The 12736-nt window shown below is 45.0% G+C and overlaps 1 long non-coding RNA gene across 1 annotated transcript in view; it reads right to left on the bottom strand.

Moving 5' to 3' along the window:
* Positions 1-428: 428 nt before the first annotated feature.
* The window catches only part of LOC309630644, a 37827-nt gene continuing 25519 nt past the window's right edge, over positions 429-12736 (bottom strand). The window contains exons 2-3 of the long non-coding RNA XR_014245860.1: positions 2469-11866; positions 429-2245 (exon numbers count right to left, since the gene is read on the bottom strand). This is a non-coding gene — a long non-coding RNA (uncharacterized lncRNA). The remainder of the gene's footprint in view (positions 2246-2468; positions 11867-12736) is intronic.

The raw sequence follows: 12736 nt of genomic DNA on the forward strand, positions 1-12736 counted from the left end.
AAAGCCAATGTATAAAACTTAACAGAATTTGATGTTTTTTAAAACAAATCACTCCAGACCAGTACCTTCTGTGGAAATATTGTATCATACAAAAACAAGATTCTGAACGGAATTGAAATTTTCTGGTTTTTAAATATTTATTGTTAGAAATGTTATGCTTCCCCATGTGTGTTTTATGTATGAAACAAGCTCACATTTCCCACATCAGCGCTTGAGGTGGACTTTCTCCCCCCAGCTTTATTTCAACCCCCTCCTGCCCTGCCCCCAGCTTTCTGCGTCCTGGTTCCACCTCTAAGCAAGTGCCGGTGTCTCCAGGGCAGCCCCCTAGTCCATTTTTCTCCTGTTTCTAAACTAGCCCTAGGAGGTAACACCTGGTCAGATCTCAATTTAGAGCTTCTTCTTCCTCACGGGGTTGTTTTAAGTTTTACTTTTCTATACACAGTAAAAAAAAAAAAAAAAGTGATGTAAGAGGCAAGTCTTCCCCGAGTGCACACGGTGAAGGGCTTCCCGTCTCCATCTCCAGGACCACCTCTGCACTCCCACACCCGCTGCCCAGGGAGGGGCTTGAGGCTGGGTGGGAGTCACGGAGACACGAGTGATGGTGGCCTTGGCCGCTGGGATACATATCCCAGCCTCCCTTGTGGTCCCTGAGGGCTCCCAGGTGACTCTTCCACGCCGGGTGTTGTGGTGACGAGTGGAAGCTCTGGACCCGCTGCAGCCACTGAGCTGCCAGAAGAGGAGCCAGCCCAAGACAAAGGACACACGGAGGAGGGCAGAGGCACAAGGCTGACTTCCAGGACATCCTCTCTGTGCCTGGCCCGAGTGTCTGAGCCACTGATGCCGCTGTGCAGGAAGTTGGGGTGAGCCCCATGCCTGCTGGACTCCCAGTGGCCAAGTCAGCCAGCTGGGCAGGAGCGGGGCATCTGAATCAGGTCTGCTGGGCAGCTGGAGGACGTGGGAGAGGATGCCTGCTTCTGAGCCAATTCCCCTCTGAGTCCAGAAATAGGCGCACAATGAGGAAGTCACACGTTTCCAGATGGCAACTGTCCCAGAAATGCAGGTGCCCGCTTGGTGTGGACACGCACACACATTAATAGAGCAAGTTCCATTCGAGCTGCAGGAATCTGGCTTGGAAGCTTCGATTCTCAAAAGGTGGAGGGATGCCAGGAATGGGAGAAAATTCTCCTTGTTCTAAAGAGACCCCCAAAGGGGTAGTCACTGGGATTTGGACACTTGGGTTTGAAGGGATGGAGCGTGAGACACCCACTGGACATGCAGTCAGTTAGGAAGGTGAGCGCAAAGGTTTCTGCACGGGGACAGGGGTCTCTTGTCTCAGCTTCTTCAACACACAAAGAGCCAACACACATTCAGAGAACACACACCCCCACCCAACCCTGTGCAAGGAGGGAGGGAAGGTCCTGAGGGGCGGAGCAAGTGGTCCAGACCAGAGAGGCTCTGTCCTCAGAGCCCAGGACCCCAGGACAGCAGGGTCTGACACAGGAGGAGAGCCTGGAGCTGTGGCAGCGACACAGCTGCATGTCTGGGGGCCTTTCCTGGGCCTGTCAGAGCAGACATACCCTGCGAATTTAAAAGGACCTACATTGACAGGGAGGGCTCTCCCCACTCATCCAGAGAAGGCGGCTCTAGGGCTGCTAAGCTGCTTTGCTTGCACCATCTGTGGTCGTTTGCCCTCGGCTGGATGTTCTTAGTCCCACTGTTCAGAGGAGACCTCAACCAGGGAATCATCCGGGGGAGCAGAGAGCAAACAAAGCTCATGAGCAAGGCTGGCGTCTCAGAGGGAGGCAGCTGGCCTCAGCGTGATGGTCCCCACCGGAGAAGACACAGCAACGGTCTTTTAGCTGCTCTCGGGAGAAAGCAGAAACTCTCCCCCGCCCCCCGCCATTCCTCCCTTTTTTCCACCACAAATATTTATTGAGCACCTACTACATGCCAGGGTGACTCTAGTGGTGAACAAAAACAAATCCTTGGCCTTGAGGAACTCAGATTCTGACAAGAGGAGACAGGTCAGAATCAAAGAAACAAATGTGTGTTAGAATATCAGACAGTGACAAGTGCTGTGAAGAGAAACCAAGCAGGTCAAGGCAGGGAGAGGGAGGAAGGGACCTATTATGGGCGGCTTCCCTACTGAGGGACATGGGGCCCCTCACTCACCAGATGCGCCTCAGGGGTTTTGAGAGGCAGCCCAAAGTGAGTACCATGGCTTGAACCAACATCCAGGGCTCCCCTATACAGAGAAAAGACAAGAGATTGGTTAGGGGTGACAGGGGTGTTCTGCCGTGATGTTCCAGGAAAACCCGTTTTCTCCAGCCTCACTGCCTGTGGGGAGCCGATCTCGCAGCCTGGCCGTCCCTCGCTGCTCCCACAGCCCACAGCTCCGGCAGCATCCCCCAGGGGCTCAGCACCCAGCTGGGTACCACCATACCCACGCCACCCCCATCCTTGCTCACCAGCCTCCTTCCTGGGCAAGCACCTCGACTTCAGCCTCATGGCTCCACGGACCCCAAACCTGAGCACACAGACATCCTACAGCACCGGCAATTTAGGCAATCCAGCAGGAATCCCAGGAGACGGGCAGCTCCCCAAGCACCAGAACGCAGAGTTTAAAAATAGCCTCTGGGCACTGCTGCCCAATTCCGACTGAGATGATTCCATTGGATCGTTCATGTTTTTATATTCTGGAAGCACGACATGGGTTTTCACGATACACGCTAGAGCCATTAGTAAGACATTTCACCAAAAACAGGCACATTTATAGTGACCCAAAAAGGACTTTTTTTAAGACTAAGGAGTAAAGCCTGGAGAGACCCGGAAAGCACAGTTGGGCAGAGGAAGTGGATTTTTGCACTCTGGGTGTGTATCAGAGGGTGGGGAGCTGAGAGGGGAGTGGGTCAGGAAGGGGAAATGGGCCTTCAGGGAACAGAGATTACAGCAGTTCAGAAATCTGGGAGGTGAATCTTCCAAGCGCCTTGGCCATTGATATGCCAAGGCACAGAAGAGCAGCCATTCCCCCAGCCCATCCCAGAAAAGCAGCCCACAGACTCCCCTTCAAGTTAACAAAGGAAATCCTTAGTGAGCCAGGCGTGTCATTTCATTTCATTTCATTGGGCAATTTGGGTTCTTCCAATAGATGCCCAGGCCTGGTGCTTAAAGAAACCGCAACAAAACCTGATCTTCACGTTGTATCATGAAAAAGAACATTTGCAGGGAAAATTACATGTGGTATCCACGAGTTACTGAGTGGTACACAGAATGACCACGAAGTTCGTGGCATAAGGCTGGCATAGTTATTTGCGTTCCAGGATGATTTTTTTTTTAACCCTAATATTTCTTTGGTTATTTCCATGAGATGCAAAGGCAATGGAATTGAACATACAGGCCTAATTCATCACCTTTAACCAGAACGATGCCTGCATTTCAGATGTCCCCTTTATTTAATGCTTCTTTTGATCTGCTGGCTCAGAGCCTGGGAGAGATGCAAAGGTGCATGAGACACAGCAACACTAGAACCTGCAGCCCCAGCAGAGCTCAGGAGCCTTAACTACTAGGCAGCGGAGTGTGGACCCAGGAGCAGTCCACAGAATGGCTCTGTGTACCCCCAATGCCATTTGGGGTTCCCTGGAAATCACACCACTGTGCTGATGGTTCGCAGTATGAATTGTGGTCTCCATTTCACACAGATCCACAATGGGCTTGGCCTCATTTTGCATCCTCTCCCATCACCAGTTTATTTGATTCCAGATTATAGCCTTAAGCCTTCTAGCCCTTCCACAGCCCCACACCATCTTTGAAGGTTACCAAGAATCTTAGAGCAAACCTAGAGAGAAGCATGAATTCCTTCAACTTCTTGCCGCTGACATAAAATGCCACCTACATGCCTCTTCTCTTTTCCTTCGTTCTCTGGGGAAGACACACACTTCCTCCTGCAGGTGGCATGACCAGCACCTCCACGGGAACCTTTGGTCCCATTTCTTCTGTCCTACCGGGCATACCTCCATCATTGCTCCCCCTTCTTACCTATTTTTCAACCTCTTCCCACCAACGGAGGCTTGCTCACTCCCGACAAGCATGTTCAAGTTTCTATCAGCCTAAAAGCACATACTTAGCTTCAAAAAATTTGAAAGTAGAGAGAAATATAAAGGAGAAGGAAAAAATGCACACATTCCCACCGTTGTTTCAGGGGCCAGCACGTGTAGGCATATCAGGGCATTTCCACACGTTCCCATGCATTTGTTTGTACTTGAAATCTCATCAATGCAAAGTTTTGTATCTTGTTTTACTTAAAATTATAGCATGAGCATTTTCACATTTTACAAAAATTCTTCAAACAAAAATTTCAATGGCTTTTAAAAAATCTTCCCTCTAGTATCAGGCTTGTCTTAAATATTCCCCTGGAAGGCTAGTTAGTTTGGTTGCCATGTTTCTACATTATAAATAACACAGAGATCAGAAACTTGGGTGCACAACTTTCAGTCCTTGTTTCAGCTTTCCTTAGGATACATTTACAGAATGGAATTACTGGATTAAAAGGTATGACTTTGTTCAATGCTTTTGATACCAACTGTTAGATTTCTTTCCAGAAAAGTGGGCCGGTTCACATTCACATCAGCAGTTTCTGATTCCAAGAAGCCTTGTCAACGTAGCTGTCAGTGCTGTTTGCCCATTGATTTAGTATATTGCACTGTTCTCATGCAGCCAATATTGATTCTTTATTAATTAGGGATATTAACCCCTTGTCTTTCATGTTTGTTACTGATATTTCCTCAATTTCGTTTTCTGATACAGAGAAAATTTTTACTGTAGATATTTAATCAAATATTGATAATATTGATTTTTAAATTTAAGCTAGAATGTTTTGTCTAGTTTTGTGTGGTTTTTGTCTTTTAAAAATGCATTTAGGATTTATTTTTTCTGTGATATGAAGTGAGGATCTAATTTTCCCCCCAAATTGTCAATTTCCACACCCTATTTATAGAATACTCTAGTCTTTACCCATTGATTTGCAATGGCTCTTTTCTTTTAATAAGTTCTTACATGTACTTGGCCTATTTCAGGTTTACTTCTTTAGTTCTGTTGATCTGACTTTTCTTGTGTGAGAAACATGATGATTTTCTTTCTTTTTTTATTACTTTCAGAGTTTAGTGGCATTCCTTACTTTGTTCTAAAGGAGCTATTGGTACCAATTATTTTTTCAAGATAAACTATACTGATTTTATCAAATAACAATATTGCATTGAAACTTCATTTGGATTGTGTTGGACAGACCCATAAAGTAACTTGTAAGAATTTATTTCTTTATGATAGTTGGCATTCCATCAGAAATGTGACATGTTGGCCCATTTATTCAAGTTGTATTTTTGGTGTCTCATTACAATTTCTATTTCCATTTTTTAAAATTTCTGCAACATGTATCTTATTAATTTTATTCTAAGCTTATATATCTATATACATGGTGCTATTGAGAATGGTATTCTTTCTCCATACTCATTCTGTCTTCTAATTGGTTTTGCTGGTATGCAAAGCTACTGCGTTTCGCACGTTTATATTGCATTGGTCATGTCTTTATTAGTCCATTAATTCTAAAAGGCTTTCAGTTGATTCTATAAAGTTTCCTGGGCACAGTGTTATATATTTGCAAGAAATGATTATTTTGCATTTTTAATTCCAATAGTTATTAATCATTGGGATTTTGTTTTTTGTACTTATAAAGCTTCCGGGACAATTTTTTTTTTGGCCATTCCACGAGGCTTGGGGGATCTTAGTTCCCCAACTAGGGATCGAACCCGGGCCCCTGACAGTGAAACTCGGAGCCTTAACCACTGAACCGCCAGGGAATTGCCCAGGACAATTTTAAATAATGATGATGGGAGAGAGAAAAAAAAAAAGGATGCTTTTTCTAGTATTTATACATATGATTTTAGTTATTATATTAAAGTTAGTATGATACATATGATATAAATATACTCGCTTCCTAATATTAAATTATTCTTGCTCCTCTAATATAATTTAATTTGATTTTAATGTTATCTTTTAAAGTATGTTATTTAATACATTTGCTAGCAATTTTTTAAAGTCATACATGAAAAAGCGTATATATCATAGTTTGCTTTCTTATTCTAGCTTTATCAAGTTTGGGTCTGATATTAAACAAGTTTCATCCAATAAATTAAAGCTAACTTTTAGTATTATCTTTGTTCTGGCTGGGTTTATATAGCTGGACACTTTCTTTGAAAGCTTAAGAAATATACTGAGAGAACTCTTTTTTTTAAAAAAATAAATTTATTTATTTATTTTTGGCTGGGTTGGGTCTTCATTGCTGCGCGCAGGCTTTCTCTAGTTGCGGTGAGCGAGGGCTACTCTTCGTTGCGATGCGTGGGTTTCTCGTTGCTGTGGCTTCTCTTGTTGCGGAACACGGGCTCTAGGTTCATGGGCTTCAGTGGTTGTGGCACATGGGCTCAGTAGTTGTGGCTTGCAGGCTCTAGAGTGCAGGCTCAGTAGTTGTGGCACACGGAGTTCGTTGCTCTGTGGCATGTGGGATCTTCCCGGACCAGGGCTCGAACCAGTGTCCCCTGCATTGGCAGGTGGATTCTTAACCACTGCGCCACCAGAGAAGTCCCACACTGAGAGAACTCTTGAGGCCAGGAGTTCTCTGGGCAATAATTTGGGGGCAATAATTCTTTTTTTAACCTTTTGCATTTCTAAATGATTACAGTCTATTGAGGTTTTCTACTTTATCTTGAGCAATTCTGTTAACATCTTTAGAAAAAAAAATTCTTCATTTCATTAAAAGTGTAAAAGTTGCAATGCCACATCCTTAAAGTAAGTTTTAATCTCTTATTATACATCTTTCACATTTCTAATTTTACTTTTTTTATTGATTAGATTTGCCAAAGATTAGTCCACTAATTGCCTGTTTGTTTAAAAAGTCAACTTAAATATTTTTTCAATGATTGCAATAGGCAGGGTGGTAGCTTTATGAATTAGAAGCAAAGGCATTCTGGAAGGGTAGCTTGTTTTCAGTGAAATGAATGTGTGGTGCTCGGATGTGGGTCACAGCTCAAAAACCGTTGCTGTCATAGGGTTTCATTTGTGTGTTCACTCATTTCAAAATTAAATAATGTGAAAAATGAGTTTTAAGGTGGCACATTAGTGACAGCAGAAGAGAGGAATAATGCAGAATGAAGCAATTATTGTTCATATCAAGAAACATGATTTATTAGTATAAAGAGAGAAAGGAACACTGGTATTAGGTAGCACATTTTATTTTCAGATTCACTGTTTCTTTGCATCTTGACAACAGGCCAGTGTTCTAGTTGTATGCCTGTAAAACAAATTATTCCAAAACTTAGTGATAAAAAGCAATAACTTACTGTGCTCATGAATTCTGTGGGTCAGCAACTGGACAGATTAGAGCAGAGATGGTTTGGCTCTATTCCATGATATTTGGGGTCTCAGCTGGAAAGCTCAAAGTCTGAGGGCTGGAATCACCTGAGGACTCATTCACTCATGGTGGTTCATGCTGGCTGTTGGGTGAAGGCCTCAGTTCCTCTCTACATGGCCTTCTCCTTGTAGTCTCTCCCCAGGGCCAGTGTGAGTTTCCTCACAGCATGGCATCTGGGTTCCAAGGAGGAGCATCCCAAGACAGACAGGTAGAAGCTGCACCTTCTCGTGACCTGGGCTCAGAAGTCACATAGCATGACTCTCGTCATCCTCTATTGGTTGAAATAGTCACAAGCCCCCTGGGTTCAAAGGATGGGGAAATAGACTTTACCTCTGCACAAGGTCTTGGAAGAGTATATGGGACCAGAAATGATGCAAAGGCCATTTTTGTAAAATACAACCGGCCACCACCAGGAAAGTTCTGGAACAATGGCAGAAGATGTAATCCCTTTATCTCTCTGGATGGGCATAGGCAGGTAAACAAAAATAAAACAAAATCAAAGAGTGCTTGAAAAATCAAGCTGAGGTAGAAATAATCAGTGCAATAAGGGTGGTAGATCTTTTAATATCCATCACTACAGTTGTATTTGTACCCTCCTTAATTCACCCATTCATATTTTTAGAATATGTATCATATGCCAGTCACCCCACAGGCCTAATAGATAAACAATTTTTTGGGATTCACAGATGTAGCACACAACTGTGGCATGATAGTGTCACAGATGTTTATTCACATAAAGGTGGGCATCTTGACCACAGCCCCATGTTCTCCTGAGTAGTTTCAAGGTATACAACTCTGTTGTCTGAATTCTATGGTTTAATCTAGGAAAACATAGAAACTCTAACTGCGGCTGTGCCGGTGAGAAAGATTAACTTCACTGGTGAGGTAGAAAGTGGTGTTGGGTAGCGGCCAGCATGTCACCACGTTAAACAATGAAAACTCACCCTAAAGGCAGTGGGGGACCACTGGGGACTCTTCAGTGTGAGAAAAAGGACCCAAGCTGTGCTTTAAAAAATTCCCCTATGGAGAACAGTATGGAGGTTCCTCAAAATACTAAAAATAGAGTTGCCATATGATCCAGCAATCCCATTCCTGGGCATATATCCAGACAAAACTATAATTCAAAAAGATACATTCATGCCCTATGTTCATAGCAGCACTATTTACAATAGCCAAGACATGGAAACAACCTAAATGCCCATCAACAGATGAATGGATAAAGAAGATATGGTATATATAAACAATGGAATACTACTCAGCCATAAAAAAGAATGAAATAATGCCATCTACAGCAACGTGGATGGACCTAGAGATGATCATACTAAGTGAAGTAAGTCAGGAAGAGAAAGACAAATGCCATATGATATCACTTATATGTGGAATCTAAAAGATGGCACAAATGAACCTATCTACAAAATAGAAACAGACTCACAGACATAGAGAACAGACTTGTGGTTGCCAAGGGGAAGGGGGGTGGTGGAGGGTTGGATCAGGAGTTTGGGATTAGCAGATGCAAATTATTATATATAGAATGGATAAACAACAAGGTCCTGTTATAGAGCACAGGAAACTATATTCAATATCCTGTGATAAACCATAATGGAAAAGAATATGAAAAAGAAAACAAAAAACAAAACAAAACAAAAATCCCCCCTGGGAGGAGGGTGGAGGGTGGAGGGTGGAGCAGGTGAGAGGCTCTTCCCATAACATCCCCAGGGAGCATTCAGAAGACCAAATGGAACAGGGGATGCCCGAACACAGTGCCCTGCCCTCCCCTTTCATCCACTGAGGGGGTGAAGAGCAGCTCACTTCCCTCTTGCAGCTGCTGAAATAAAATAGGGAAGATCAAGAGGAACCAAGAAAGGGCCCCGGGCAGGGAGGTCTGGCAGCCTATTGAGAAATAATAATAATAATTATACTAATACCACAAATATTATGTACCAAGTACTTCCTAGACATCATGCTAAGTCCTTTACAGAATTCACCACTGAACCCAGGGAAGTGGGCATCTGTACCTCTAGTTTACATAGGAGACACCGGAGGCTCAAAGAGGCTGAATCAGGTCCCCAAGATCCCACCATCATAAAGGGCAGAACCAGGACTATATTCGGGCCTCCCTGGATCCAGAACCCAAGCTGGTCAGGCTACTCAAAGCACCTCCCAGAGGAAAACCAAGGCTTTGCCTTTGCACATGGACCAGCGCTGCTTACCAGCGTCAAGGCTGGTGAGGTCTCCTCTGGCATGAATGAGGCCACCCACCCCCTCAGGTATCCCTGGGAAACCCAGGGAGGGAGCAGGGGGCAGCCAGGCCTGGCGGGTTCCCAGAGGATGGAGTGATGGACCCTGCGTTCCTTAGACCCCCAAACCAGCGTGAGCCTGTAACCTGGTGACTTGGAGGATAAAGGGAGAGGGGGAAGCAGGGGTAACTCCAGCTCGTGGGTGAAAACTTTCTCTACAAGTTGGGGCTACAGAAGGGAGGTCCCACGACGTGGGGGAGGAAAGGGTTGCATTTTTGTTCTGAGGAGCCCAAGGCAGGTCAACCAGATGGATTTATCCAGGGAGCACTTGGGCAAATGGGGTCAGGATGCAGGGGTTTGATAAGAATGAATGACATTTCTTCCATCCTTTTTCTGTCCCCCCCATCTCCAATAGCTTGGCCTCTAAAGGCACAGCTACCTAAAAGTAATTTCTGAACAGACCCTGGCCCACTCTTTTTTTTTTTTAATTTTTGAATTTTATTTAATTTATTTTTTTATACAGCAAGTTCTTATTAGTTATACATTTTATACACATCAGTGTATACATGTCAATCTCAATCTCCCAGTTCATCACACCACTGCTCCGTCCACCCACCCCCGCTGCTTTCCCCCCTTCGTGTCCATACGTTTGTTCTCTACATCTGTGCCTCAATTTCGTGCCTGGCCCGCTCTTTCCGGCTCGTTGCCTTCAAGAGTGTGGGGGGCCTTGGGGCCAGGGAGCAAGAAGTCAACAGTCCCGGACAGTGGCATCTGTGGCCGCAGGAATGTGGCTGCCTTATTGGAAGGTTCTTGCTGGTTTCTGTATCGGCAGCTTGTAAGAAGCTCATCTTCTTTTGAGCTGTACGGCACAGCTTGAAGTGTACTGATTAATACTCAAGCTCTGCGTTGTCTCCCCTGAGAAAGTCGCTCCATCGCAGACATGGGAAATTCTCCGGGAAATAATTTACTTACCGGCTTGGTCGACTGGTTTTCTCTGAATCCCTGGCATCGGGGGTGAGTGCTGTGAAATCTGCTGAGTGGATGGGTGGGTGGACAAACGAATAACATGAGGTGGCGAGAGGCTCTTCATGGCTAATCTCAGGGCAACTCAGCATATCCCTTGATTCCCTGGAGGCCAGTATTTGTTTTTCACAGCAACAGTTTAGCTGTTGCAGAAGAGGGTGCTGTAAAATCTTAGCATTTTCTACGTCATGGAGAATAGGATGGTGTGTCCAGCAGTGCAGAATGGTTCAGAAGACAGTCCCAGGAGCTGAGCCTTTGGGGTGATTCTGGCCTCACCTCTGAGGGCTCGTGACCACAGACGACTTACTTTCCTGTTGTGTATCTCCTCTTCAGCAGTGAGGAGAGTCAGCATTTATAAAGTCCTGGGACCATCTCCATAAAACACTTCACACTCTACACAACATGGTGCTTCGCTCTAAGTGCTCCAAAAAATCTTGACTGTTATTATTCTGTTGTAAAATCCACTCCTTCTAAATTCCTTGTTCTGTTTCCGGTTGCCCTTCAGTATCTGTAGCTTTCCTAATATGGTCTGGATCTCTTTTGACTTCTGTATGTGAAGGGTGATTGAAAGGAAGAAATACCATTTGGGAGGTGTGTGTATGTGTGTGTGTCTGTGTGTGTCTGTGTTTTCAAAATTTCCACAGAATCGATGCTAAGTTGGATTCCACATGTCTGACAGCAGGGAAGCAATTAAGTAAATGCACATAATGGAACTGCTACTAAACATTGGGATTTTTTTTTTTTCAGGAATCTTTAATGACAGTTAAAAACTTAAGTAAAAACGCCAAGAAATGAAATGTGAACTGCAGTAAGAGCTCATGTATGTAAAACACATATGCCAAGAAATGGGCTGGAATATGATGTAATGGTGGTTCCAGCAGATGTGTGGGGCTTTGGGGGGATTGGCGCTATGTCTCTGGGGTACAACACGGTGTGACATTGCCCAGGGGTGGTAAAAGTTGCCAACTGCTGGCAGAGCTGAGGCGGATGAAGGCCTCCAGGAAAGACCTGGAAGAGCTGTGGGTTGGATGATTCTCGACATTTCCCAGGTTCCTCAGAGAAGTGTGTTTCTTTCTTCCTCTCAAAAGTGTTGATGGAATTGTTTTGAGCTGATCTACTTAGCAGAGATTGGTTATCTTAATTAAAGCTTGTGAAGAAACAAAAAGGAGGTGGTGTGAGTGAAGGAGACTCCTAAAGATATAGAACAAGTGGGTCGACTGGGGAATAGAGGGGTTGGGGGGAGGGGGAGAGAAAAGAGATGAGGAGGAAGGTGGGTTGAGGGAGGAGGAGGAAAGCTGCAGACGCTGAAGAAGCATTTGGAAATGTGGGGAGGGGGTGTCGACTGCATCCTGATTGAGCTGGAGGGGCTGGCCTTGAGGATGCTCCAAAACCTTACCATTCGGTGTGGTCCCACCGTCAGCCCCCCCGGGAGTGTTAGAAACAGCAGGCTCCACCCTCTGGGGCACCAGAACCTGCATCTTCATGAGGTTCGTGGGTGATTTGTGTGCCTCAAAGATAAAGAAGCAGCTTGATGAGAGAGGGTCGTTCAGGGGGCTGGCTGCCTGCTGGGGAGAGGAAATGGCAGCCTAGAAGGGGAGGGGGCGGCCCAGACCCTGCCGGCTGTTAGCAGGGGCCCCAGCACAAGCCAGACAGTCCTGGAGAGAGCGGGGGTGATTGCTGCCATCTGCTCCCATTGAACCAGCTCGGCCACCTTTTAAAACATCAAGTCTTAAATTATTGAAAGGTACTCCATAATCATCTTGGTTCTTGTGGTGTTTGTTCAATATCTATGCTCACGGCAATCAAGAATCAGTCCCATTACTCGGCCACAAAAAAGAACAAAATTTTGCCATTTGCAGCAATGTGGGTGGACCTAGAGGGCATTATGCTGAGCGAAACAAGTCAGACAGAGAAAGACAAATGCTGTATGATCTCACATATAGGTGGAATCTAAAAAATACGACAAACTAGTGAATATAACAAAAAAGAAGCAGACACACAGATACAGAGAAAAAAT

This window comes from Balaenoptera borealis, assembly GCF_965194805.1.
Source record: "Balaenoptera borealis genome assembly, chromosome: 6".
In the NCBI taxonomy this organism is placed as follows: domain Eukaryota; kingdom Metazoa; phylum Chordata; class Mammalia; order Artiodactyla; family Balaenopteridae; genus Balaenoptera; species Balaenoptera borealis.